At 41.5% G+C, this 25,708-nt stretch overlaps 26 pseudogenes; all 26 read right to left on the reverse strand.

Annotated features, from left to right (window-relative positions):
• Positions 1-589: 589 nt before the first annotated feature.
• On the reverse strand, positions 590-708 carry LOC137117127 (5S ribosomal RNA; annotated as a pseudogene).
• Positions 709-1,565: 857 nt separating this feature from the next.
• On the reverse strand, positions 1,566-1,684 carry LOC137117128 (5S ribosomal RNA; annotated as a pseudogene).
• Positions 1,685-2,548: 864 nt separating this feature from the next.
• On the reverse strand, positions 2,549-2,667 carry LOC137117130 (5S ribosomal RNA; annotated as a pseudogene).
• Positions 2,668-3,525: 858 nt separating this feature from the next.
• On the reverse strand, positions 3,526-3,644 carry LOC137117445 (5S ribosomal RNA; annotated as a pseudogene).
• An 864-nt stretch (positions 3,645-4,508) lies between these two features.
• Positions 4,509-4,627, reverse strand: LOC137117369 (5S ribosomal RNA; annotated as a pseudogene).
• Positions 4,628-5,491: 864 nt separating this feature from the next.
• LOC137117131 (5S ribosomal RNA) lies at positions 5,492-5,610 on the reverse strand (annotated as a pseudogene).
• Positions 5,611-6,474: 864 nt separating this feature from the next.
• LOC137117133 (5S ribosomal RNA) lies at positions 6,475-6,593 on the reverse strand (annotated as a pseudogene).
• An 857-nt stretch (positions 6,594-7,450) lies between these two features.
• On the reverse strand, positions 7,451-7,569 carry LOC137117436 (5S ribosomal RNA; annotated as a pseudogene).
• An 864-nt stretch (positions 7,570-8,433) lies between these two features.
• Positions 8,434-8,552, reverse strand: LOC137117485 (5S ribosomal RNA; annotated as a pseudogene).
• Positions 8,553-9,419: 867 nt separating this feature from the next.
• LOC137117134 (5S ribosomal RNA) lies at positions 9,420-9,538 on the reverse strand (annotated as a pseudogene).
• Positions 9,539-10,396: 858 nt separating this feature from the next.
• Positions 10,397-10,515, reverse strand: LOC137117447 (5S ribosomal RNA; annotated as a pseudogene).
• Positions 10,516-11,379: 864 nt separating this feature from the next.
• Positions 11,380-11,498, reverse strand: LOC137117135 (5S ribosomal RNA; annotated as a pseudogene).
• An 864-nt stretch (positions 11,499-12,362) lies between these two features.
• Positions 12,363-12,481, reverse strand: LOC137117136 (5S ribosomal RNA; annotated as a pseudogene).
• An 857-nt stretch (positions 12,482-13,338) lies between these two features.
• LOC137117334 (5S ribosomal RNA) lies at positions 13,339-13,457 on the reverse strand (annotated as a pseudogene).
• An 853-nt stretch (positions 13,458-14,310) lies between these two features.
• LOC137117137 (5S ribosomal RNA) lies at positions 14,311-14,429 on the reverse strand (annotated as a pseudogene).
• Positions 14,430-15,293: 864 nt separating this feature from the next.
• LOC137117277 (5S ribosomal RNA) lies at positions 15,294-15,412 on the reverse strand (annotated as a pseudogene).
• An 864-nt stretch (positions 15,413-16,276) lies between these two features.
• Positions 16,277-16,395, reverse strand: LOC137117269 (5S ribosomal RNA; annotated as a pseudogene).
• Positions 16,396-17,254: 859 nt separating this feature from the next.
• Positions 17,255-17,373, reverse strand: LOC137117448 (5S ribosomal RNA; annotated as a pseudogene).
• An 864-nt stretch (positions 17,374-18,237) lies between these two features.
• Positions 18,238-18,356, reverse strand: LOC137117410 (5S ribosomal RNA; annotated as a pseudogene).
• Positions 18,357-19,213: 857 nt separating this feature from the next.
• On the reverse strand, positions 19,214-19,332 carry LOC137117138 (5S ribosomal RNA; annotated as a pseudogene).
• Positions 19,333-20,199: 867 nt separating this feature from the next.
• LOC137117349 (5S ribosomal RNA) lies at positions 20,200-20,318 on the reverse strand (annotated as a pseudogene).
• An 867-nt stretch (positions 20,319-21,185) lies between these two features.
• LOC137117286 (5S ribosomal RNA) lies at positions 21,186-21,304 on the reverse strand (annotated as a pseudogene).
• An 857-nt stretch (positions 21,305-22,161) lies between these two features.
• LOC137117407 (5S ribosomal RNA) lies at positions 22,162-22,280 on the reverse strand (annotated as a pseudogene).
• An 867-nt stretch (positions 22,281-23,147) lies between these two features.
• Positions 23,148-23,266, reverse strand: LOC137117377 (5S ribosomal RNA; annotated as a pseudogene).
• An 856-nt stretch (positions 23,267-24,122) lies between these two features.
• On the reverse strand, positions 24,123-24,241 carry LOC137117230 (5S ribosomal RNA; annotated as a pseudogene).
• Positions 24,242-25,098: 857 nt separating this feature from the next.
• Positions 25,099-25,217, reverse strand: LOC137117242 (5S ribosomal RNA; annotated as a pseudogene).
• Between the last annotated feature and the right edge of the window lie 491 nt (positions 25,218-25,708).

The following is a 25,708-nucleotide window of genomic DNA, read 5'->3' on the forward strand; positions in this document are numbered from 1 at the left end:
GAACCAAGGCCAACATAATAAACAAAATAAGCCATTTCCCACAGAAAGTGCTAGCTAGCCTGATAGAAATAAACAAACCAAAAGATAGTCGCTAACCCTAACTCCTTAATGTGAAAACAAGAGAAAACAATCAAAAGAAAATGGCAGTCCACCCCTACAGATTTAATACTATTTACAAAATATACAATTTATAAACAAAACCACGGCACAAAACCTAACAATTCAAAAATGCTAAATAAGGTTTGGAAACCAAGAACAGCAAACAGGTGCTGATGCCAGAAAGAGCCTCGCTAGCTGTTGGGAACCGTACTTTTAAAACTCCAGGAAGTGTAGGATGGACCAATCAGCTTCCTGTACTGCCCCCCAATCCGGCCAATCAGGCAGGGCACCTATAAGAACAAGAAAATAAAAACAACACATATGGCCAGGACCGTAACATGGTCTACTAGTAATGAAGCACGATGGTTGACAAACCAATAAAGTAGCAAAACAGCAATGAAAGAACAAAATTTGATGAAAATATGGAACAATTTCTATGAATAAATAGGCAGTAACACCAGCTTGTGCTGCCCATAAACCCAAGCAAAAAAGCTTACAGCACCTGGTATTCCCAGGCGGTCTTCCTACCAAGTACTAACCAGGCCCGGCTCTATTTGGCTGCCGAGATCGGACGAGATCGGGCGCTTAGAGAGCGGTGTGGCCGTAAGCTGCATTTGACATCATCAACAGCTCTTAAAAACGCTGGAGAAGCAGAATGCATGACACTTGCTAAGAAGAAGATAAATGTGGCAAAGTACAAAGTACTATAACTGTACTGGTCTGTTACGCCCCTGTCTAGGGGGTCAGGGTGCAACATACAAAGATAAATTAGGATGTTCCCTCTCCGGTCTCCAAACCATAATCCAGGATCGAGATGTTCCAACAGAATGATATTTATTTTAAACGAAAGAAAGTGTCAAACAAAACATGACACTACAACTCAGGGCGAACCAAGGCCAACATAATAAACAAAATAAGCCATTTCCCACAGAAAGTGCTAGCTAGCCTGATAGAAATAAACAAACCAAAAGACAGTCGCTAACCCTAACTCCCTAATGTGAAAACAGTCCAAAGAAAATGGCAGTTCACCCCTACAGATTTAATACTATTTACAAAATATACAATTTATAAACAAAACCACGGCACAAAACCTAACAATTCAAAAATGCTAAATAAGGTTTGGAAACCAAGAACAGCAAACAGGTGCTGATGCCAGAAAGAGCCTCGCTAGTTGTTGGGAACCGTACTTTTAAAACTCCAGGAAGTGTAGGATGGACCAATCAACTTCCTGTACTGCCCCCCAATCCGGCCAATCAGGCAGGGCACCTATAAGAACAACAAAATAAAAACAACACATATGGCCAGGACCGTAACATGGTCTACTAGTAATGAAGCACGATGGTTGGCAAACCAATAAAGTAGCAAAACAGCAATGAAAGAACAAAATTTGATGAAAATATAGAACAATTTCTATGAATAAATAGGCAGTAACACCAGCTTGTGCTGCCCGTAAACCCAAGCAAAAAAGCTTACAGCACCTGGTATTCCCAGGCGGTCTTCCTACCAAGTACTAACCAGGCCCGGCTCTATTTGGCTGCCGAGATCGGACGAGATCGGGCGCTTAGAGAGCGGTGTGGCCGTAAGCTGCATTTGACATCATCAACAGCTCTTAAAAACGCTGGAGAAGCAGAATGCATGACACTTGCTAAGAAGAAGATAAATGTGGCAAAGTACAAAGTACTATAACTGTACTGGTCTGTTACGCCCCTGTCTAGGGGGTCAGGGTGCAACATACAAAGATAAATTAGCATGTTCCCTCTCCGATCCCTAAACCAAAATCCAGGATCGAGATGTTCCAACAGAATGATATTTATTTTAAACGAAAGAAAGTGACAAACAAAAAATGACACAACTCAGGGCGAACCAAGGCCAACATAATAAACAAAATAAGCCATTTCCCACAGAAAGTGCTAGCTAGCCTGATAGAAATAAACAAACCAAAAGATAGTCGCTAACCCTAACTCCTTAATGTGAAAACAAGAGAAAACAATCAAAAGAAAATGGCAGTCCACCCCTACAGATTTAATACTATTTACAAAATATACAATTTATAAACAAAACCACGGCACAAAACCTAACAATTCAAAAATGCTAAATAAGGTTTGGAAACCAAGAACAGCAAACAGGTGCTGATGCCAGAAAGAGCCTCGCTAGCTGTTGGGAACCGTACTTTTAAAACTCCAGGAAGTGTAGGATGGACCAATCAGCTTCCTGTACTGCCCCCCAATCCGGCCAATCAGGCAGGGCACCTATAAGAACAAGAAAATAAAAACAACACATATGGCCAGGACCGTAACATGGTCTACTAGTAATGAAGCACGATGGTTGACAAACCAATAAAGTAGCAAAACAGCAATGAAAGAACAAAATTTGATGAAAATATGGAACAATTTCTATGAATAAATAGGCAGTAACACCAGCTTGTGCTGCCCATAAACCCAAGCAAAAAAGCTTACAGCACCTGGTATTCCCAGGCGGTCTTCCTACCAAGTACTAACCAGGCCCGGCTCTATTTGGCTGCCGAGATCGGACGAGATCGGGCGCTTAGAGAGCGGTGTGGCCGTAAGCTGCATTTGACATCATCAACAGCTCTTAAAAACGCTGGAGAAGCAGAATGCATGACACTTGCTAAGAAGAAGATAAATGTGGCAAAGTACAAAGTACTATAACTGTACTGGTCTGTTACGCCCCTGTCTAGGGGGTCAGGGTGCAACATACAAAGATAAATTAGGATGTTCCCTCTCCGGTCTCCAAACCATAATCCAGGATCGAGATGTTCCAACAGAATGATATTTATTTTAAACGAAAGAAAGTGTCAAACAAAACATGACACTACAACTCAGGGCGAACCAAGGCCAACATAATAAACAAAATAAGCCATTTCCCACAGAAAGTGCTAGCTAGCCTGATAGAAATAAACAAACCAAAAAACAGTCGCTAACCCTAACTCCCTAATGTGAAAACAGTCCAAAGAAAATGGCAGTTCACCCCTACAGATTTAATACTATTTACAAAATATACAATTTATAAACAAAACCACGGCACAAAACCTAACAATTCAAAAATGCTAAATAAGATTTGGAAACCAAGAACAGCAAACAGGTGCTGATGCCAGAAAGAGCCTCGCTAGCTGTTGGGAACCGTACTTTTAAAACTCCAGGAAGTGTAGGATGGACCAATCAACTTCCTGTACTGCCCCCCAATCCGGCCAATCAGGCAGGGCACCTATAAGAACAACAAAATAAAAACAACACATATGGCCAGGACCGTAACATGGTCTACTAGTAATGAAGCACGATGGTTGGCAAACCAATAAAGTAGCAAAACAGCAATGAAAGAACAAAATTTGATGAAAATATAGAACAATTTCTATGAATAAATAGGCAGTAACACCAGCTTGTGCTGCCCGTAAACCCAAGCAAAAAAAACTTACAGCACCTGGTATTCCCAGGCGGTCTTCCTACCAAGTACTAACCAGGCCCGGCTCTATTTGGCTGCCGAGATCGGACAAGATCGGGCGCTTAGAGAGCTGTGTGGCCGTAAGCTGCATTTGACATCATCAACAGCTCTTAAAAACGCTGGAGAAGCAGAATGCATGACACTTGCTAAGAAGAAGATAAATGTGGCAAAGTACAAAGTACTATAACTGTACTGGTCTGTTACGCCCCTGTCTAGGGGGTCAGGGTGCAACATACAAAGATAAATTAGCATGTTCCCTCTCCGATCCCCAAACCAAAATCCAGGATCGAGATGTTCCAACAGAATGATATTTATTTTAAACGAAAGAAAGTGACAAACAAAAAATGACACAACTCAGGGCGAACCAAGGCCAACATAATAAACAAAATAAGCCATTTCCCACAGAAAGTGCTAGCTAGCCTGATAGAAATAAACAAACCAAAAGACAGTCGCTAACCCTAACTCCCTAATGTGAAAACAAGAGAAAACAATCAAAAGAAAATGGCTGTTCACCCCTACAGATTTAATACTATTTACAAAATATACAATTTATAAACAAAACCACGGCACAAAACCTAACAATTCAAAAATGCTAAATAAGGTTTGGAAACCAAGAACAGCAAACAGGTGCTGATGCCAGAAAGAGCCTCGCTAGCTGTTGGGAACCGTACTTTTAAAACTCCAGGAAGTGTAGGATGGACCAATCAGCTTCCTGTACTGCCCACCAATCCGGCCAATCAGGCAGGGCACCTATAAGAACAACAAAATAAAAACAACACATATGGCCAGGACCGTAACATGGTCTACTAGTAATGAAGCACGATGGTTGGCAAACCAATAAAGTAGCAAAACAGCAATGAAAGAACAAAATTTGATGAAAATATAGAACAATTTCTATGAATAAATAGGCAGTAACACCAGCTTGTGCTGCCCGTAAACCCAAGCAAAAAAGCTTACAGCACCTGGTATTCCCAGGCGGTCTTCCTACCAAGTACTAACCAGGCCCGGCTCTATTTGGCTGCCGAGATCGGACGAGATCGGGCGCTTAGAGAGCTGTGTGGCCGTAAGCTGCATTTGACATCATCAACAGCTCTTAAAAACGCTGGAGAAGCAGAATGCATGACACTTGCTAAGAAGAAGATAAATGTGGCAAAGTACAAAGTACTATAACTGTACTGGTCTGTTACGCCCCTGTCTAGGGGGTCAGGGTGCAACATACAAAGATAAATTAGCATGTTCCCTCTCCGATCCCCAAACCAAAATCCAGGATCGAGATGTTCCAACAGAATGATATTTATTTTAAACGAAAGAAAGTGACAAACAAAAAATGACACAACTCAGGGCGAACCAAGGCCAACATAATAAACAAAATAAGCCATTTCCCACAGAAAGTGCTAGCTAGCCTGATAGAAATAAACAAACCAAAAGACAGTCGCTAACCCTAACTCCCTAATGTGAAAACAAGAGAAAACAATCAAAAGAAAATGGCTGTTCACCCCTACAGATTTAATACTATTTACAAAATATACAATTTATAAACAAAACCACGGCACAAAACCTAACAATTCAAAAATGCTAAATAAGGTTTGGAAACCAAGAACAGCAAACAGGTGCTGATGCCAGAAAGAGCCTCGCTAGCTGTTGGGAACCGTACTTTTAAAACTCCAGTAAGTGTAGGATGGACCAATCAGCTTCCTGTACTGCCCACCAATCCGGCCAATCAGGCAGGGCACCTATAAGAACAACAAAATAAAAACAACACATATGGCCAGGACCGTAACATGGTCTACTAGTAATGAAGCACGATGGTTGGCAAACCAATAAAGTAGCAAAACAGCAATGAAAGAACAAAATTTGATGAAAATATAGAACAATTTCTATGAATAAATAGGCAGTAACACCAGCTTGTGCTGCCCGTAAACCCAAGCAAAAAAGCTTACAGCACCTGGTATTCCCAGGCGGTCTTCCTACCAAGTACTAACCAGGCCCGGCTCTATTTGGCTGCCGAGATCGGACGAGATCGGGCGCTTAGAGAGCGGTGTGGCCGTAAGCTGCATTTGACATCATCAACAGCTCTTAAAAACGCTGGAGAAGCAGAATGCATGACACTTGCTAAGAAGAAGATAAATGTGGCAAAGTACAAAGTACTATAACTGTACTGGTCTGTTACGCCCCTGTCTAGGGGGTCAGGGTGCAACATACAAAGATAAATTAGCATGTTCCCTCTCCGATCCCTAAACCAAAATCCAGGATCGAGATGTTCCAACAGAATGATATTTATTTTAAACGAAAGAAAGTGACAAACAAAAAATGACACAACTCAGGGCGAACCAAGGCCAACATAATAAACAAAATAAGCCATTTCCCACAGAAAGTGCTAGCTAGCCTGATAGAAATAAACAAACCAAAAGATAGTCGCTAACCCTAACTCCTTAATGTGAAAACAAGAGAAAACAATCAAAAGAAAATGGCAGTCCACCCCTACAGATTTAATACTATTTACAAAATATACAATTTATAAACAAAACCACTGCACAAAACCTAACAATTCAAAAATGCTAAATAAGGTTTGGAAACCAAGAACAGCAAACAGGTGCTGATGCCAGAAAGAGCCTCGATAGCTGTTGGGAACCGTACTTTTAAAACTCCAGGAAGTGTAGGATGGACCAATCAGCTTCCTGTACTGCCCCCCAATCCGGCCAATCAGGCAGGGCACCTATAAGAACAAGAAAATAAAAACAACACATATGGCCAGGACCGTAACATGGTCTACTAGTAATGAAGCACGATGGTTGACAAACCAATAAAGTAGCAAAACAGCAATGAAAGAACAAAATTTGATGAAAATATGGAACAATTTCTATGAATAAATAGGCAGTAACACCAGCTTGTGCTGCCCATAAACCCAAGCAAAAAAGCTTACAGCACCTGGTATTCCCAGGCGGTCTTCCTACCAAGTACTAACCAGGCCCGGCTCTATTTGGCTGCCGAGATCGGACGAGATCGGGCGCTTAGAGAGCGGTGTGGCCGTAAGCTGCATTTGACATCATCAACAGCTCTTAAAAACGCTGGAGAAGCAGAATGCATGACACTTGCTAAGAAGAAGATAAATGTGGCAAAGTACAAAGTACTATAACTGTACTGGTCTGTTACGCCCCTGTCTAGGGGGTCAGGGTGCAACATACAAAGATAAATTAGGATGTTCCCTCTCCGGTCTCCAAACCATAATCCAGGATCGAGATGTTCCAACAGAATGATATTTATTTTAAACGAAAGAAAGTGTCAAACAAAACATGACACTACAACTCAGGGCGAACCAAGGCCAACATAATAAACAAAATAAGCCATTTCCCACAGAAAGTGCTAGCTAGCCTGATAGAAATAAACAAACCAAAAGACAGTCGCTAACCCTAACTCCCTAATGTGAAAACAGTCAAAAGAAAATGGCAGTTCACCCCTACAGATTTAATACTATTTACAAAATATACAATTTATAAACAAAACCACGGCACAAAACCTAACAATTCAAAAATGCTAAATAAGGTTTGGAAACCAAGAACAGCAAACAGGTGCTGATGCCAGAAAGAGCCTCGCTAGTTGTTGGGAACCGTACTTTTAAAACTCCAGGAAGTGTAGGATGGACCAATCAACTTCCTGTACTGCCCCCCAATCCGGCCAATCAGGCAGGGCACCTATAAGAACAACAAAATAAAAACAACACATATGGCCAGGACCGTAACATGGTCTACTAGTAATGAAGCACGATGGTTGGCAAACCAATAAAGTAGCAAAACAGCAATGAAAGAACAAAATTTGATGAAAATATAGAACAATTTCTATGAATAAATAGGCAGTAACACCAGCTTGTGCTGCCCGTAAACCCAAGCAAAAAAGCTTACAGCACCTGGTATTCCCAGGCGGTCTTTCTACCAAGTACTAACCAGGCCCGGCTCTATTTGGCTGCCGAGATCGGACGAGATCGGGCGCTTAGAGAGCTGTGTGGCCGTAAGCTGCATTTGACATCATCAACAGCTCTTAAAAACGCTGGAGAAGCAGAATGCATGACACTTGCTAAGAAGAAGACAAATGTGGCAAAGTACAAAGTACTATAACTGTACTGGTCTGTTACGCCCCTGTCTAGGGGGTCAGGGTGCAACATACAAAGATAAATTAGCATGTTCCCTCTCCGATCCCCAAACCAAAATCCAGGATCGAGATGTTCCAACAGAATGATATTTATTTTAAACGAAAGAAAGTGACAAACAAAAAATGACACAACTCAGGGCGAACCAAGGCCAACATAATAAACAAAATAAGCCATTTCCCACAGAAAGTGCTAGCTAGCCTGATAGAAATAAACAAACAAAAAGACAGTCGCTAACCCTAACTCCCTAATGTGAAAACAAGAGAAAACAATCAAAAGAAAATGGCTGTTCACCCCTACAGATTTAATACTATTTACAAAATATACAATTTATAAACAAAACCACGGCACAAAACCTAACAATTCAAAAATGCTAAATAAGGTTTGGAAACCAAGAACAGCAAACAGGTGCTGCTGCCAGAAAGAGCCTCGCTAGCTGTTGGGAACCGTACTTTTAAAACTCCAGGAAGTGAAGGATGGACCAATCAGCTTCCTGTACTGCCCCCCAATCCGGCCAATAAGGCAGGGCACCTATAAGAACAACAAAATAAAAAAAACACATAGGGCCAGGACCGTAACATGGTCTACTAGTAATGAAGCACGATGGTTGACAAACCAATAAAGTAGCAAAACAGCAATGAAAGAACAAAATTTGATGAAAATATGGAACAATTTCTATGAATAAATAGGCAGTAACACCAGCTTGTGCTGCCCGTAAACCCAAGCAAAAAAGCTTACAGCACCTGGTATTCCCAGGCGGTCTTCCTACCAAGTACTAACCAGGCCCGGCTCTATTTGACTGCCGAGATCGGACGAGATCGGGCGCTTAGAGAGCGGTGTGGCCGTAAGCTGCATTTGACATCATCAACAGCTCTTAAAAACGCTAGAGAAGCAGAATGCATGACACTTGCTAAGAAGAAGATAAATGTGGCAAAGTACAAAGTACTATAACTGTACTGGTCTGTTACGCCCCTGTCTAGGGGGTCAGGGTGAAACATACAAAGATAAATTTGCATGTTCCCTCTCCGATCCTCAAACCAAAATCCAGGATTGAGATGTTCCAACAGAATGATATTTATTTTAAACGAAAGAAAGTGTCAAACAAAACATGACACTACAACTCAGGGCGAACCAAGGCCAACATAATAAACAAAATAAGCCAATTCCCACAGAAAGTGCTAGCTAGCCTGATAGAAATAAACAAACCAAAAGATAGTCGCTAACCCTAACTCCTTAATGTGAAAACAAGAGAAAACAATCAAAAGAAAATGGCAGTCCACCCCTACAGATTTAATACTATTTACAAAATATACAATTTATAAACAAAACCACGGCACAAAACCTAACAATTCAAAAATGCTAAATAAGGTTTGGAAACCAAGAACAGCAAACAGGTGCTGATGCCAGAAAGAGCCTCGCTAGCTGTTGGGAACCGTACTTTTAAAACTCCAGGAAGTGTAGGATGGACCAATCAGCTTCCTGTACTGCCCCCCAATCCGGCCAATCAGGCAGGGCACCTATAAGAACAAGAAAATAAAAACAACACATATGGCCAGGACCGTAACATGGTCTACTAGTAATGAAGCACGATGGTTGACAAACCAATAAAGTAGCAAAACAGCAATGAAAGAACAAAATTTGATGAAAATATGGAACAATTTCTATGAATAAATAGGCAGTAACACCAGCTTGTGCTGCCCATAAACCCAAGCAAAAAAGCTTACAGCACCTGGTATTCCCAGGCGGTCTTCCTACCAAGTACTAACCAGGCCCGGCTCTATTTGGCTGCCGAGATCGGACGAGATCGGGCGCTTAGAGAGCGGTGTGGCCGTAAGCTGCATTTGACATCATCAACAGCTCTTAAAAACGCTGGAGAAGCAGAATGCATGACACTTGCTAAGAAGAAGATAAATGTGGCAAAGTACAAAGTACTATAACTGTACTGGTCTGTTACGCCCCTGTCTAGGGGGTCAGGGTGCAACATACAAAGATAAATTAGGATGTTCCCTCTCCGGTCTCCAAACCATAATCCAGGATCGAGATGTTCCAACAGAATGATATTTATTTTAAACGAAAGAAAGTGTCAAACAAAACATGACACTACAACTCAGGGCGAACCAAGGCCAACATAATAAACAAAATAAGCCATTTCCCACAGAAAGTGCTAGCTAGCCTGATAGAAATAAACAAACCAAAAAACAGTCGCTAACCCTAACTCCCTAATGTGAAAACAGTCCAAAGAAAATGGCAGTTCACCCCTACAGATTTAATACTATTTACAAAATATACAATTTATAAACAAAACCACGGCACAAAACCTAACAATTCAAAAATGCTAAATAAGATTTGGAAACCAAGAACAGCAAACAGGTGCTGATGCCAGAAAGAGCCTCGCTAGCTGTTGGGAACCGTACTTTTAAAACTCCAGGAAGTGTAGGATGGACCAATCAACTTCCTGTACTGCCCCCCAATCCGGCCAATCAGGCAGGGCACCTATAAGAACAACAAAATAAAAACAACACATATGGCCAGGACCGTAACATGGTCTACTAGTAATGAAGCACGATGGTTGGCAAACCAATAAAGTAGCAAAACAGCAATGAAAGAACAAAATTTGATGAAAATATAGAACAATTTCTATGAATAAATAGGCAGTAACACCAGCTTGTGCTGCCCGTAAACCCAAGCAAAAAAAACTTACAGCACCTGGTATTCCCAGGCGGTCTTCCTACCAAGTACTAACCAGGCCCGGCTCTATTTGGCTGCCGAGATCGGACAAGATCGGGCGCTTAGAGAGCTGTGTGGCCGTAAGCTGCATTTGACATCATCAACAGCTCTTAAAAACGCTGGAGAAGCAGAATGCATGACACTTGCTAAGAAGAAGATAAATGTGGCAAAGTACAAAGTACTATAACTGTACTGGTCTGTTACGCCCCTGTCTAGGGGGTCAGGGTGCAACATACAAAGATAAATTAGCATGTTCCCTCTCCGATCCCCAAACCAAAATCCAGGATCGAGATGTTCCAACAGAATGATATTTATTTTAAACGAAAGAAAGTGACAAACAAAAAATGACACAACTCAGGGCGAACCAAGGCCAACATAATAAACAAAATAAGCCATTTCCCACAGAAAGTGCTAGCTAGCCTGATAGAAATAAACAAACCAAAAGACAGTCGCTAACCCTAACTCCCTAATGTGAAAACAAGAGAAAACAATCAAAAGAAAATGGCTGTTCACCCCTACAGATTTAATACTATTTACAAAATATACAATTTATAAACAAAACCACGGCACAAAACCTAACAATTCAAAAATGCTAAATAAGGTTTGGAAACCAAGAACAGCAAACAGGTGCTGATGCCAGAAAGAGCCTCGCTAGCTGTTGGGAACCGTACTTTTAAAACTCCAGGAAGTGTAGGATGGACCAATCAGCTTCCTGTACTGCCCCCCAATCCGGCCAATCAGGCAGGGCACCTATAAGAACAACAAAATAAAAACAACACATATGGCCAGGACCGTAACATGGTCTACTAGTAATGAAGCACGATGGTTGGCAAACCAATAAAGTAGCAAAACAGCAATGAAAGAACAAAATTTGATGAAAATATAGAACAATTTCTATGAATAAATAGGCAGTAACACCAGCTTGTGCTGCCCGTAAACCCAAGCAAAAAAGCTTACAGCACCTGGTATTCCCAGGCGGTCTTCCTACCAAGTACTAACCAGGCCCGGCTCTATTTGGCTGCCGAGATCGGACGAGATCGGGCGCTTAGAGAGCGGTGTGGCCGTAAGCTGCATTTGACATCATCAACAGCTCTTAAAAACGCTAGAGAAGCAGAATGCATGACACTTGCTAAGAAGAAGATAAATGTGGCAAAGTACAAAGTACTATAACTGTACTGGTCTGTTACGCCCCTGTCTAGGGGGTCAGGGTGCAACATACAAAGATAAATTAGCATGTTCCCTCTCCGATCCCCAAACCAAAATCCAGGATCGAGATGTTCCAACAGAATGATATTTATTTTAAACGAAAGAAAGTGACAAACAAAAAATGACACAACTCAGGGCGAACCAAGGCCAACATAATAAACAAAATAAGCCATTTCCCACAGAAAGTGCTAGCTAGCCTGATAGAAATAAACAAACCAAAAGACAGTCGCTAACCCTAACTCCTTAATGTGAAAACAAGAGAAAACAATCAACAGAAAATGGCAGTCCACCCCTACAGATTTAATACTATTTAAAAAATATACAATTTATAAACAAAACCATGGCACAAAACCTAACAATTCAAAAATGCTAAATAAGGTTTGGAAACCAAGAACAGCAAACAGGTGCTGATGCCAGAAAGAGCCTCGCTAGCTGTTGGGAACCGTACTTTTAAAACTCCAGGAAGTGTAGGATGGACCAATCAGCTTCCTGTACTGCCCCCCAATCCGGCCAATCAGGCAGGGCACCTATAAGAACAAGAAAATAAAAACAACACATATGGCCAGGACCGTAACATGGTCTACTAGTAATGAAGCACGATGGTTGGCAAACCAATAAAGTAGCAAAACAGCAATGAAAGAACAAAATTTGATGAAAATATAGAACAATTTCTATGAATAAATAGGCAGTAACACCAGCTTGTGCTGCCCGTAAACCCAAGCAAAAAAGCTTACAGCACCTGGTATTCCCAGGCGGTCTTCCTACCAAGTACTAACCAGGCCCGGCTCTATTTGGCTGCCGAGATCGGACGAGATCGGGCGCTTAGAGAGCGGTGTGGCCGTAAGCTGCATTTGACATCATCAACAGCTCTTAAAAACGCTGGAGAAGCAGAATGCATGACACTTGCTAAGAAGAAGATAAATGTGGCAAAGTACAAAGTACTATAACTGTACTGGTCTGTTACGCCCCTGTCTAGGGGGTCAGGGTGCAACATACAAAGATAAATTAGCATGTTCCCTCTCCGGTCTCCAAACCATAATCCAGGATCGAGATGTTCCAACAGAATGATATTTATTTTAAACGAAAGAAAGTGTCAAACAAAACATGACACTACAACTCAGGGCGAACCAAGGCCAACATAATAAACAAAATAAGCCATTTCCCACAGAAAGTGCTAGCTAGCCTGATAGAAATAAACAAACCAAAAGACAGTCGCTAACCCTAACTCCCTAATGTGAAAACAGTCCAAAGAAAATGGCAGTTCACCCCTACAGATTTAATACTATTTACAAAATATACAATTTATAAACAAAACCACGGCACAAAACCTAACAATTCAAAAATGCTAAATAAGGTTTGGAAACCAAGAACAGCAAACAGGTGCTGATGCCAGAAAGAGCCTCGCTAGCTGTTGGGAACCGTACTTATAAAACTCCAGGAAGTGTAGGATGGACCAATCAGCTTCCTGTACTGCCCCCCAATCCGGCCAATCAGGCAGGGCACCTATAAGAAAAAGAAAATAAAAACAACACATATGGCCAGGACCGTAACATGGTCTACTAGTAATGAAGCACGATGGTTGGCAAACCAATAAAGTAGCAAAACAGCAATGAAAGAACAAAATTTGATGAAAATATAGAACAATTTCTATGAATAAATAGGCAGTAACACCAGCTTGTGCTGCCCGTAAACCCAAGCAAAAAAGCTTACAGCACCTGGTATTCCCAGGCGGTCTTCCTACCAAGTACTAACCATGCCCGGCTCTATTTGACTGCCGAGATCGGACGAGATCGGGCGCTTAGAGAGCGGTGTGGCCGTAAGCTGCATTTGACATCATCAACAGCTCCTAAAAACGCTGGAGAAGCAGAATGCATGACACTTGCTAAGAAGAAGATAAATGTGGCAAAGTACAAAGTACTATAACTGTACTGGTCTGTTACGCCCCTGTCTAGGGGGTCAGGGTGCAACATACAAAGATAATTTAGCATGTCCCCTCTCCGATCCCCAAACCAAAATCCAGGATCGAGATGTTCCAACAGAATGATATTTATTTTAAACGAAAGAAAGTGTCAAACAAAACATGACACTACAACTCAGGGCGAACCAAGGCCAACATAATAAACAAAATAAGCCATTTCCCACAGAAAGTGCTAGCTAGCCTGATAGAAATAAACAAAAAGACAGTCGCTAACCCTAACTCCCTAATGTGAAAACAGTCCAAAGAAAATGGCAGTTCACCCCTACAGATTTAATACTATTTACAAAATATACAATTTATAAACAAAACCACGGCACAAAACCTAACAATTCAAAAATGCTAAATAAGGTTTGGAAACCAAGAACAGCAAACAGGTGCTGATGCCAGAAAGAGCCTCGCTAGCTGTTGGGAACCGTACTTTTAAAACTCCAGGAAGTGTAGGATGGACCAATCAGCTTCCTGTACTGCCCCCCAATCCGGCCAATCAGGCAGGGCACCTATAAGAACAACAAAATAAAAACAACACATATGGCCAGGACCGTAACATGGTCTACTAGTAATGAAGCACGATGGTTGGCAAACCAATAAAGTAGCAAAACAGCAATGAAAGAACAAAATTTGATGAAAATATAGAACAATTTCTATGAATAAATAGGCAGTAACACCAGCTTGTGCTGCCCGTAAACCCAAGCAAAAAAGCTTACAGCACCTGGTATTCCCAGGCGGTCTTCCTACCAAGTACTAACCAGGCCCGGCTCTATTTGGCTGCCGAGATCGGACGAGATCGGGCGCTTAGAGAGCGGTGTGGCCGTAAGCTGCATTTGACATCATCAACAGCTCTTAAAAACGCTAGAGAAGCAGAATGCATGACACTTGCTAAGAAGAAGATAAATGTGGCAAAGTACAAAGTACTATAACTGTACTGGTCTGTTACGCCCCTGTCTAGGGGGTCAGGGTGCAACATACAAAGATAAATTAGCATGTTCCCTCTCCGATCCCCAAACCAAAATCCAGGATCGAGATGTTCCAACAGAATGATATTTATTTTAAACGAAAGAAAGTGACAAACAAAAAATGACACAACTCAGGGCGAACCAAGGCCAACATAATAAACAAAATAAGCCATTTCCCACAGAAAGTGCTAGCTAGCCTGATAGAAATAAACAAACCAAAAGACAGTCGCTAACCCTAACTCCTTAATGTGAAAACAAGAGAAAACAATCAAAAGAAAATGGCAGTCCACCCCTACAGATTTAATACTATTTACAAAATATACAATTTATAAACAAAACCACGGCACAAAACCTAACAATTCAAAAATGCTAAATAAGGTTTGGAAACCAAGAACAGCAAACAGGTGCTGATGCCAGAAAGAGCCTCGCTAGCTGTTGGGAACCGTACTTTTAAAACTCCAGGAAGTGTAGGATGGACCAATAAGCTTCCTGTACTGCCCCTCAATCCGGCCAATCAGGCAGGGCACCTATAAGAACAACAAAATAAAAACAACACATATGGCCAGGACCGTAACATGGTCTACTAGTAATGAAGCACGATGGTTGGCAAACCAATAAAGTAGCAAAACAGCAATGAAAGAACAAAATTTGATGAAAATATAGAACAATTTCTAGGAATAAATAGGCAGTAACACCAGCTTGTGCTGCCCGTAAACCCAAGCAAAAAAGCTTACAGCACCTGGTATTCCCAGGCGGTCTTCCTACCAAGTACTAACCAGGCCCGGCTCTATTTGGCTGCCGAAATCGGACGAGATCGGGCGCTTAGAGAGCGGTGTGGCCGTAAGCTGCATTTGACATCATCAACAGCTCCTAAAAACGCTGGAGAAGCAGAATGCATGACACTTGCTAAGAAGAAGATAAATGTGGCAAAGTACAAAGTACTATAACTGTACTGGTCTGTTACGCCCCTGTCTAGGGGGTCAGGGTGCAACATACAAACATAAATTAGCATGTTCCCTCTCCGATCCCCAAACCAAAATCCAGGATCGAGATGTTCCAACAGAATGATATTTATTTTAAACGAAAGAAAGTGACAAACAAAAAATGACACAACTCAGGGCGAACCAAGGCCAACATAATAAACAAAATAAGCCATTTCGCACAGAAAGTGCTAGCTAGCCTGATAGAAATAAACAAACCAAAAGATAGTCGCTAACCCTAACTCCTTAATGTGAAAACAAGAGAAAACAATCCAAAGAAAATGGCAGTCCACCCCTACAGATTTAATACTATTTACAAAATATACAATTTATAAACAAAACCAAGGCACAAAACCTAACAATTCAAAAATGCTAAATAAGGTTTGGAAACCAAGAACAGCAAACAGGTGCTGATGCCAGAAAGAGCCTCGCTAGCTGTTGGGAACCGTACTTTTAAAACTCCAGGAAGTGTAGGATGGACCAATAAGCTTCCTGTACTGCCCCTCAATCCGGCCAATCAGGCAGGGCACCTATAAGAACAACAAAATAAAAACAACACATATGGCCAGGACCGTAACATGGTCTACTAGTAATGAAGCACGATGGTTGGCAAACCAATAAAGTAGCAAAACAGCAATGAAAGAACAAAATTTGATGAAAATATAGAACAATTTCTATGAATAAATAGGCAGTAACACCAGCTTGTGCTGCCCGTAAACCCAAGCAAAAAAGCTTACAGCACCTGGTATTCCCAGGCGGTCTTCCTACCAAGTACTAACCAGGCCCGGCTCTATTTGACTGCCGAGATCGTACGAGATCGGGCACTTAGAGAGCGGTGTGGCCGTAAGCTGCATTTGACATCATCAACAGCTCCTAAAAACGCTGGAGAAGCAGAATGCATGACACTTGCTAAGAAGAAGATAAATGTGGCAAAGTACAAAGTACTATAACTGTACTGGTCTGTTACGCCCCTGTCTAGGGGGTCAGGGTGCAACATACAAAGATAAATTAGCATGTTCCCTCTCCGATCCCCAAACCAAAATCCAGGATCGAGATGTTCCAACAGAATGATATTTATTTTAAACGAAAGAAAGTGTCAAACAAAACATGACACTACAACTCAGGGCGAACCAAGGCCAACATAATAAACAAAATAAGCCATTTCCCACAGAAAGTGCTAGCTAGCCTGATAGAAATAAACAAACCAAAAAACAGTCGCTAACCCTAACTCCCTAATGTGAAAACAGTCCAAAGAAAATGGCAGTTCACCCCTACAGATTTAATACTATTTACAAAATATACAATTTATAAACAAAACCACGGCACAAAACCTAACAATTCAAAAATGCTAAATAAGATTTGGAAACCAAGAACAGCAAACAGGTGCTGATGCCAGAAAGAGCCTCGCTAGCTGTTGGGAACCGTACTTTTAAAACTCCAGGAAGTGTAGGATGGACCAATCAACTTCCTGTACTGCCCCCCAATCCGGCCAATCAGGCAGGGCACCTATAAGAACAACAAAATAAAAACAACACATATGGCCAGGACCGTAACATGGTCTACTAGTAATGAAGCACGATGGTTGGCAAACCAATAAAGTAGCAAAACAGCAATGAAAGAACAAAATTTGATGAAAATATAGAACAATTTCTATGAATAAATAGGCAGTAACACCAGCTTGTGCTGCCCGTAAACCCAAGCAAAAAAAAACTTACAGCACCTGGTATTCCCAGGCGGTCTTCCTACCAAGTACTAACCAGGCCCGGCTCTATTTGGCTGCCGAGATCGGACAAGATCGGGCGCTTAGAGAGCTGTGTGGCCGTAAGCTGCATTTGACATCATCAACAGCTCTTAAAAACGCTGGAGAAGCAGAATGCATGACACTTGCTAAGAAGAAGATAAATGTGGCAAAGTACAAAGTACTATAACTGTACTGGTCTGTTACGCCCCTGTCTAGGGGGTCAGGGTGCAACATACAAAGATAAATTAGCATGTTCCCTCTCCGATCCCCAAACCAAAATCCAGGATCGAGATGTTCCAACAGAATGATATTTATTTTAAACGAAAGAAAGTGACAAACAAAAAATGACACAACTCAGGGCGAACCAAGGCCAACATAATAAACAAAATAAGCCATTTCCCACAGAAAGTGCTAGCTAGCCTGATAGAAATAAACAAACCAAAAGACAGTCGCTAACCCTAACTCCCTAATGTGAAAACAAGAGAAAACAATCAAAAGAAAATGGCTGTTCACCCCTACAGATTTAATACTATTTACAAAATATACAATTTATAAACAAAACCACGGCACAAAACCTAACAATTCAAAAATGCTAAATAAGGTTTGGAAACCAAGAACAGCAAACAGGTGCTGATGCCAGAAAGAACCTCGCTAGCTGTTGGGAACCGTACTTTTAAAACTCCAGGAAGTGTAGGATGGACCAATCAGCTTCCTGTACTTCCCCCAAATCCGGCCAATCAGGCAGGGCACCTATAAGAACAACAAAATAAAAACAACACATATGGCCAGGACCGTAACATGGTCTACTAGTAATGAAGCACGATGGTTGACAAACCAATAAAGTAGCAAAACAGCAATGAAAGAACAAAATTTGATGAAAATATAGAACAATTTCTATGAATAAATAGGCAGTAACACCAGCTTGTGCTGCCCGTAAACCCAAGCAAAAAAGCTTACAGCACCTGGTATTCCCAGGCGGTCTTCCTACCAAGTACTAACCAGGCCCGGCTCCATTTGGCTGCCGAGATCGGACGAGATCGGGCTCTTAGAGAGCAGTGTGGCCGTAAGCTGCATTTGACATCATCAACAGCTCTTAAAAACGCTGGAGAAGCAGAATGCATGACACTTGCTAAGAAGAAGATAAATGTGGCAAAGTACAAAGTACTATAACTGTACTGGTCTGTTACGCCCCTGTCTAGGGGGTCAGGGTGCAACATACAAAGACAAATTAGCATGTTCCCTCTCCGATCCCCAAACCAAAATCCAGGATCGAGATGTTCCAACAGAATGATATTTATTTTAAACGAAAGAAAGTGTCAAACAAAACATGACACTACAACTCAGGGCGAACCAAGGCCAACATAATAAACAAAATAAGCCATTTCCCACAGAAAGTGCTAGCTAGCCTGATAGAAATAAACAAACCAAAAGACAGTCGCTAACCCTAACTCCCTAATGTGAAAACAATCAAAAGAAAATGGCAGTCCACCCCTACAGATTTAATACTATTTACAAAATATACAATTTATAAACAAAACCACGGCACAAAACCTAACAATTCAAAAATGCTAAATAAGGTTTGGAAAGCAAGAACAGCAAACAGGTGCTGCTGCCAGAAAGAGCCTCGCTAGCTGTTGGGAACCGTACTTTTAAAACTCCAGGAAGTGTAGGATGGACCAATCAGCTTCCTGTACTTCCCCCAAATCCGGCCAATCAGGCAGGGCACTTATAAGAACAACAAAATAAAAACAACACATATGGCCAGGACCGTAACATGGTCTACTAGTAATGAAGCACGATGGTTGACAAACCAATAAAGTAGCAAAACAGCAATGAGAGAACAAAATTTGATGAAAATATAGAACAATTTCTATGAATAAATAGGCAGTAACACCAGCTTGTGCTGCCCGTAAACCCAAGCAAAAAAGCTTACAGCACCTGGTATTCCCAGGCGGTCTTCCTACCAAGTACTAACCAGGCCCGGCTCTATTTGGCTGCCGAGATCGGACGAGATCGGGCGCTTAGAGAGCGGTGTGGCCGTAAGCTGCATTTGACATCATCAACAGCTCTTAAAAACGCTAGAGAAGCAGAATGCATGACACTTGCTAAGAAGAAGATAAATGTGGCAAAGTACAAAGTACTATAACTGTACTGGTCTGTTACGCCCCTGTCTAGGGGGTCAGGGTGCAACATACAAAGATAAATTAGCATGTTCCCTCTCCGATCCCCAAACCAAAATCCAGGGTCGAGATGTTCCAACAGAATGATATTTATTTTAAACGAAAGAAAGTGTCAAACAAAACATGACACTACAACTCAGGGCGAACCAAGGCCAACATAATAAACAAAATAAGCCATTTCCCACAGAAAGTGCTAGCTAGCCTGATAGAAATAAACAAACCAAAAGACAGTCGCTAACCCTAACTCCCTAATGTGAAAACAAGAGAAAACAATCAAAAGAAAATGGCAGTCCACCCCTACAGATTTAATACTATTTACAAAATATACAATTTATAAACAAAACCACGGCACAAAACCTAACAATTCAAAAATGCTAAATAAGGTTTGGAAAGCAAGAACAGCAAACAGGTGCTGCTGCCAGAAAGAGCCTCGCTAGCTGTTGGGAACCGTACTTTTAAAACTCCAGGAAGTGTAGGATGGACCAATCAGCTTCCTGTACTTCCCCCAAATCCGGCCAATCAGGCAGGGCACCTATAAGAACAACAAAATAAAAACAACACATATGGCCAGGACCGTAACATGGTCTACTAGTAATGAAGCACGATGGTTGACAAACCAATAAAGTAGCAAAACAGCAATGAGAGAACAAAATTTGATGAAAATATAGAACAATTTCTATGAATAAATAGGCAGTAACACCAGCTTGTGCTGCCCGTAAACCCAAGCAAAAAAGCTTACAGCACCTGGTATTCCCAGGCGGTCTTCCTACCAAGTACTAACCAGGCCCGGCTCTATTTGGCTGCCGAGATCGGACGAGATCGGCCGCTTAGAGAGCGGTGTGGCCGTAAGCTGCATTTGACATCATCAACAGCTCTTAAAAACGCTGGAGAAGCAGAATGCATGACACTTGCTAAGAAGAAGATAAATGTGGCAAAGTACAAAGTACTATAACTGTACTGGTCTGTTACGCCCCTGTCTAGGGGGTCAGGGTGCAACATACAAAGACAAATTAGCATGTTCCCTCTCCGATCCCCAAACCAAAATCCAGGATCGAGATGTTCCAACAGAATGATATTTATTTTAAACGAAAGAAAGTGTCAAACAAAACATGACACTACAACTCAGGGTGAACCAAGGCCAACATAATAAACAAAATAAGCCATTTCCCACAGAAAGTGCTAGCTAGCCTGATAGAAATAAACAAACCAAAAGACAGTCGCTAACCCTAACTCACTAATGTGAAAACAAGAGAAAACAATCAAAAGAAAATGCCAGTCCACCCCTACAGATTTAATACTATTTACAAAATATACAATTTATAAACAAAACCACGGCACAAAACCTAACAATTCAAAAATGCTAAATAAAGTTTGGAAACCAAGAACAGCAAACAGGTGCTGCTGCCAGAAAGAGCCTCGCTAGCTGTTGGGAACCGTACTTTTAAAACTCCAGGAAGTGTAGGATGGACCAATCAGCTTCCTGTACTTCCCCCAAATCCGGCCAATCAGGCAGGGCACCTATAAGAACAACAAAATAAAAACAACACATATGGCCAGGACCGTAACATGGTCTACTAGTAATGAAGCACGATGGTTGACAAACCAATAAAGTAGCAAAACAGCAATGAAAGAACAAAATTTGATGAAAATATAGAACAATTTCTATGAATAAATAGGCAGTAACACCAGCTTGTGCTGCCCGTAAACCCAAGCAAAAAAGCTTACAGCACCTGGTATTCCCAGGCGGTCTTCCTACCAAGTACTAACCAGGCCCGGCTCCATTTGGCTGCCGAGATCGGACGAGATCAGGCGCTTAGAGAGCGGTGTGGCCGTAAGCTGCATTTGACATCATCAACAGCTCTTAAAAACGCTGGAGTAGCAGAATGCATGACACTTGCTAAGAAGAAGATAAATGTGGCAAAGTACAAAGTACTATAACTGTACTGGTCTGTTACGCCCTTGTCTAGGGGGTCAGGGTGCAACATACAAAGATAAATTAGCATGTTCCCTCTCCGATCCCCAAACCAAAATCCAGGATCGATATATTCCAACAGAATGATATTTATTTTAAACGAAAGAAAGTGTCAAACAAAACATGACACTACAACTCAGGGCGAACCAAGGCCATCATAATAAACAAAATAAGCCATTTCCCACAGAAAGTGCTAGCTAGCCTGATAGAAATAAACAAACCAAAAGACAGTCGCTAACCCTAACTCCCTAATGTGAAAACAGTCCAAAGAAAATTGCAGTTCACCCCTACAGATTTAATACTATTTACAAAATATACAATTTATAAACAAAACCACGGCACAAAACCTAACAATTCAAAAATGCTAAATAAGGTTTGGAAACCTAGAACAGCAAACAGGTGCTGATGCCAGAAAGAGCCTCGCTAGCTGTTGGGAACCGTACTTTTAAAACTCCAGGAAGTGTAGGATGGACCAATCAGCTTCCTGTACTTCCCCCAAATCCGGCCAATCAGGCAGGGCACCTATAAGAACAACAAAATAAAAACAAGACATATGGCCAGGACCGTAACATGGTCTACTAGTAATGAAGCACGATGGTTGACAAACCAATAAAGTAGCAAAACAGCAATGAAAGAACAAAATTTGATGAAAATATAGAACAATTTCTATGAATAAATAGGCAGTAACACCAGCTTGTGCTGCCCGTAAACCCAAGCAAAAAAGCTTACAGCACCTGGTATTCCCAGGCGGTCTTCCTACCAAGTACTAACCAGGCCCGGCTCCATTTGGCTGCCGAGATCGGACGATATCGGGCGCTTAGAGAGCGGTGTGGCCGTAAGCTGCATTTGACATCATCAACAGCTCTTAAAAACGCTAGAGAAGCAGAATGCATGACACTTGCTAAGAAGAAGATAAATGTGGCAAAGTACAAAGTACTATAACTGTACTGGTCTGTTACGCCCCTGTCTAGGGGGTCAGGGTGCAACATACAAAGATAAATTAGCATGTTCCCTCTCCGATCCCCAAACCAAAATCCAGGGTCGAGATGTTCCAACAGAATGATATTTATTTTAAACGAAAGAAAGTGTCAAACAAAACATGACACTACAACTCAGGGCGAACCAAGGCCAACATAATAAACAAAATAAGCCATTTCCCACAGAAAGTGCTAGCTAGCCTGATAGAAATAAACAAACCAAAAGACAGTCGCTAACCCTAACTCCCTAATGTGAAAACAAGAGAAAACAATCAAAAGAAAATGGCAGTCCACCCCTACAGATTTAATACTATTTACAAAATACACAATTTATAAACAAAACCACGGCACAAAGCCTAACAATTCAAAAATGCTAAATAAGGTTTGGAAACCAAGAACAGCAAACAGGTGCTGATGCCAGAAAGAGCCTCGCTAGCTGTTGGGAACCGTACTTTTAAAACTCCAGCAAGTGTAGGATGGACCAATCAGCTTCCTGTACTTCCCCCAAATCCGGCCAATCAGGCAGGGCACCTATAAGAACAACAAAATAAAAACAACACATATGGCCAGGACCGTAACATGGTCTACTAGTAATGAAGCACGATGGTTGACAAACCAATAAAGTAACAAAACAGCAATGAGAGAACAAAATTTGATGAAAATATAGAACAATTTCTATGAATAAATAGGCAGTAACACCAGCTTGTGCTGCCCGTAAACCCAAGCAAAAAAGCTTACAGCACCTGGTATTCCCAGGCGGTCTTCCTACCAAGTACTAACAAGGCCCGGCCCTATTTGGCTGCCGAGATCGGACGAGATCGGGCGCTTAGAGAGCGGTGTGGCCGTAAGCTGCATTTGACATCATCAACAGCTCTTAAAAACGCTGGAGAAGCAGAATGCATGACACTTGCTAAGAAGAACATAAATGTGGCAAAGTACAAAGTACTATAACTGTACTGCTCTGTTACGCCCCTGTCTAGGGGGTCAGGGTGCAACATACAAAGATAAATTAGCATGTTCCCTCTCCGATCCCCAAACCAAAATCCAGGATCGAGATGTTCCAACAGAATGATATTTATTTTAAACGAAAGAAAGTGTCAAACAAAACATGACACTACAACTCAGGGCGAACCAAGGCCAACATAATAAACAAAATAATCCATTTCCCACAGAAAGTGCTAGCTAGCCTGATAGAAATAAACAAACCAAAAGACAGTCGCTAACCCTAACTCCCTAATGTGAAAACAGTCCAAAGAAAATGGCAGTTCACCCCTACAGATTTAATACTATTTACAAAATATACAATTTATAAACAAAACCACGGCACAAAACCTAACAATTCAAAAATGCTAAATAAGGTTTGGAAACCAAGAACAGCAAACAGGTGCTGATGCCAGAAAGAGCCTCGCTAGCTGTTGGGAACCGTACTTTTAAAACTCCAGCAAGTGTAGGATGGACCAATCAGCTTCCTGTACTGCCCCCCAATCCGGCCAATCAGGCAGGGCACCTATAAGAACAAGAAAAAAAAACAACACATATGGCCAGGACCGTAACATGGTCTACTAGTAATTAGGCACGATGGTTGGCAAACCAATAAAGTAGCAAAACAGCAATGAAAGAACAAAATTTGATGAAAATATAGAACAATTTCTATGAATAAATAGGCAGTAACACCAGCTTGTGCTGCCCGTAAACCCAAGCAAAAAAGCTTACAGCACCTGGTATTCCCAGGCGGTCTTCCTACCAAGTACTAACCAGGCCCGGCTCTATTTGGCTGCCGAGATCGGACGAGATCGGGCGCTTAGAGAGGGGTGTGGCCGTAAGCTGCATTTGACATCATCAACAGCTCTTAAAAACGCTGGAGAAGCAGAATGCATGACACTTGCTAAGAAGAAGATAAATGTGGCAAAGTACAAAGTACTATAACTGTACTGGTCTGTTACGCCCCTGTCTAGGGGGTCAGGGTGCAACATACAAAGATAAATTAGCATGTTCCCTCTCCGATCCCCAAACCAAAATCCAGGATCGAGATGTTCCAACAGAATGATATTTATTTTAAACGAAAGAAAGTGTCAAACAAAACATGACACTACAACTCAGGGCGAACCAAGGCCAACATAATAAACAAAATAAGCCATTTCCCACAGAAAGTGCTAGCTAGCCTGATAGAAATAAACAAACCAAAAGACAGTCGCTAACCCTAACTCCCTAATGTGAAAACAATCAAAAGAAAATGGCAGTCCACCCCTACAGATTTAATACTATTTACAAAATATACAATTTATAAACAAAACCACGGCACAAAACCTAACAATTCAAAAATGCTAAATAAGGTTTGGAAAGCAAGAACAGCAAACAGGTGCTGCTGCCAGAAAGAGCCTCGCTAGCTGTTGGGAACCGTACTTTTAAAACTCCAGGAAGTGTAGGATGGACCAATCAGCTTCCTGTACTTCCCCCAAATCCGGCCAATCAGGCAGGGCACCTATAAGAACAACAAAATAAAAACAACACATATGGCCAGGACCGTAACATGGTCTACTAGTAATGAAGCACGATGGTTGACAAACCAATAAAGTAGCAAAACAGCAATGAGAGAACAAAATTTGATGAAAATATAGAACAATTTCTATGAATAAATAGGCAGTAACACCAGCTTGTGCTGCCCGTAAACCCAAGCAAAAAAGCTTACAGCACCTGGTATTCCCAGGCGGTCTTCCTACCAAGTACTAACCAGGCCCGGCTCTAATTGGCTGCCGAGATCGGACGAGATCGGGCGCTTAGAGAGCGGTGTGGCCGTAAGCTGCATTTGACATCATCAACAGCTCTTAAAAACGCTAGAGAAGCAGAATGCATGACACTTGCTAAGAAGAAGATAAATGTGGCAAAGTACAAAGTACTATAACTGTAATGGTCTGTTACGCCCCTGTCTAGGGGGTCAGGGTGCAACATACAAAGATAAATTAGCATGTTCCCTCTCCGATCCCCAAACCAAAATCCAGGGTCGAGATGTTCCAACAGAATGATATTTATTTTAAACGAAAGAAAGTGTCAAACAAAACATGACACTACAACTCAGGGCGAACCAAGGCCAACATAATAAACAAAATAAGCCATTTCCCACAGAAAGTGCTAGCTAGCCTGATAGAAATAAACAAACCAAAAGACAGTCGCTGACCCTAACTCCCTAATGTGAAAACAAGAGAAAACAATCAAAAGAAAATGGCAGTCCACCCCTACAGATTTAATACTATTTACAAAATATACAATTTATAAACAAAACCACGGCACAAAA

This window comes from Channa argus, unplaced genomic scaffold (assembly GCF_033026475.1).
Source record: "Channa argus isolate prfri unplaced genomic scaffold, Channa argus male v1.0 Contig034, whole genome shotgun sequence".
Lineage (NCBI taxonomy): Eukaryota > Metazoa > Chordata > Actinopteri > Anabantiformes > Channidae > Channa > Channa argus.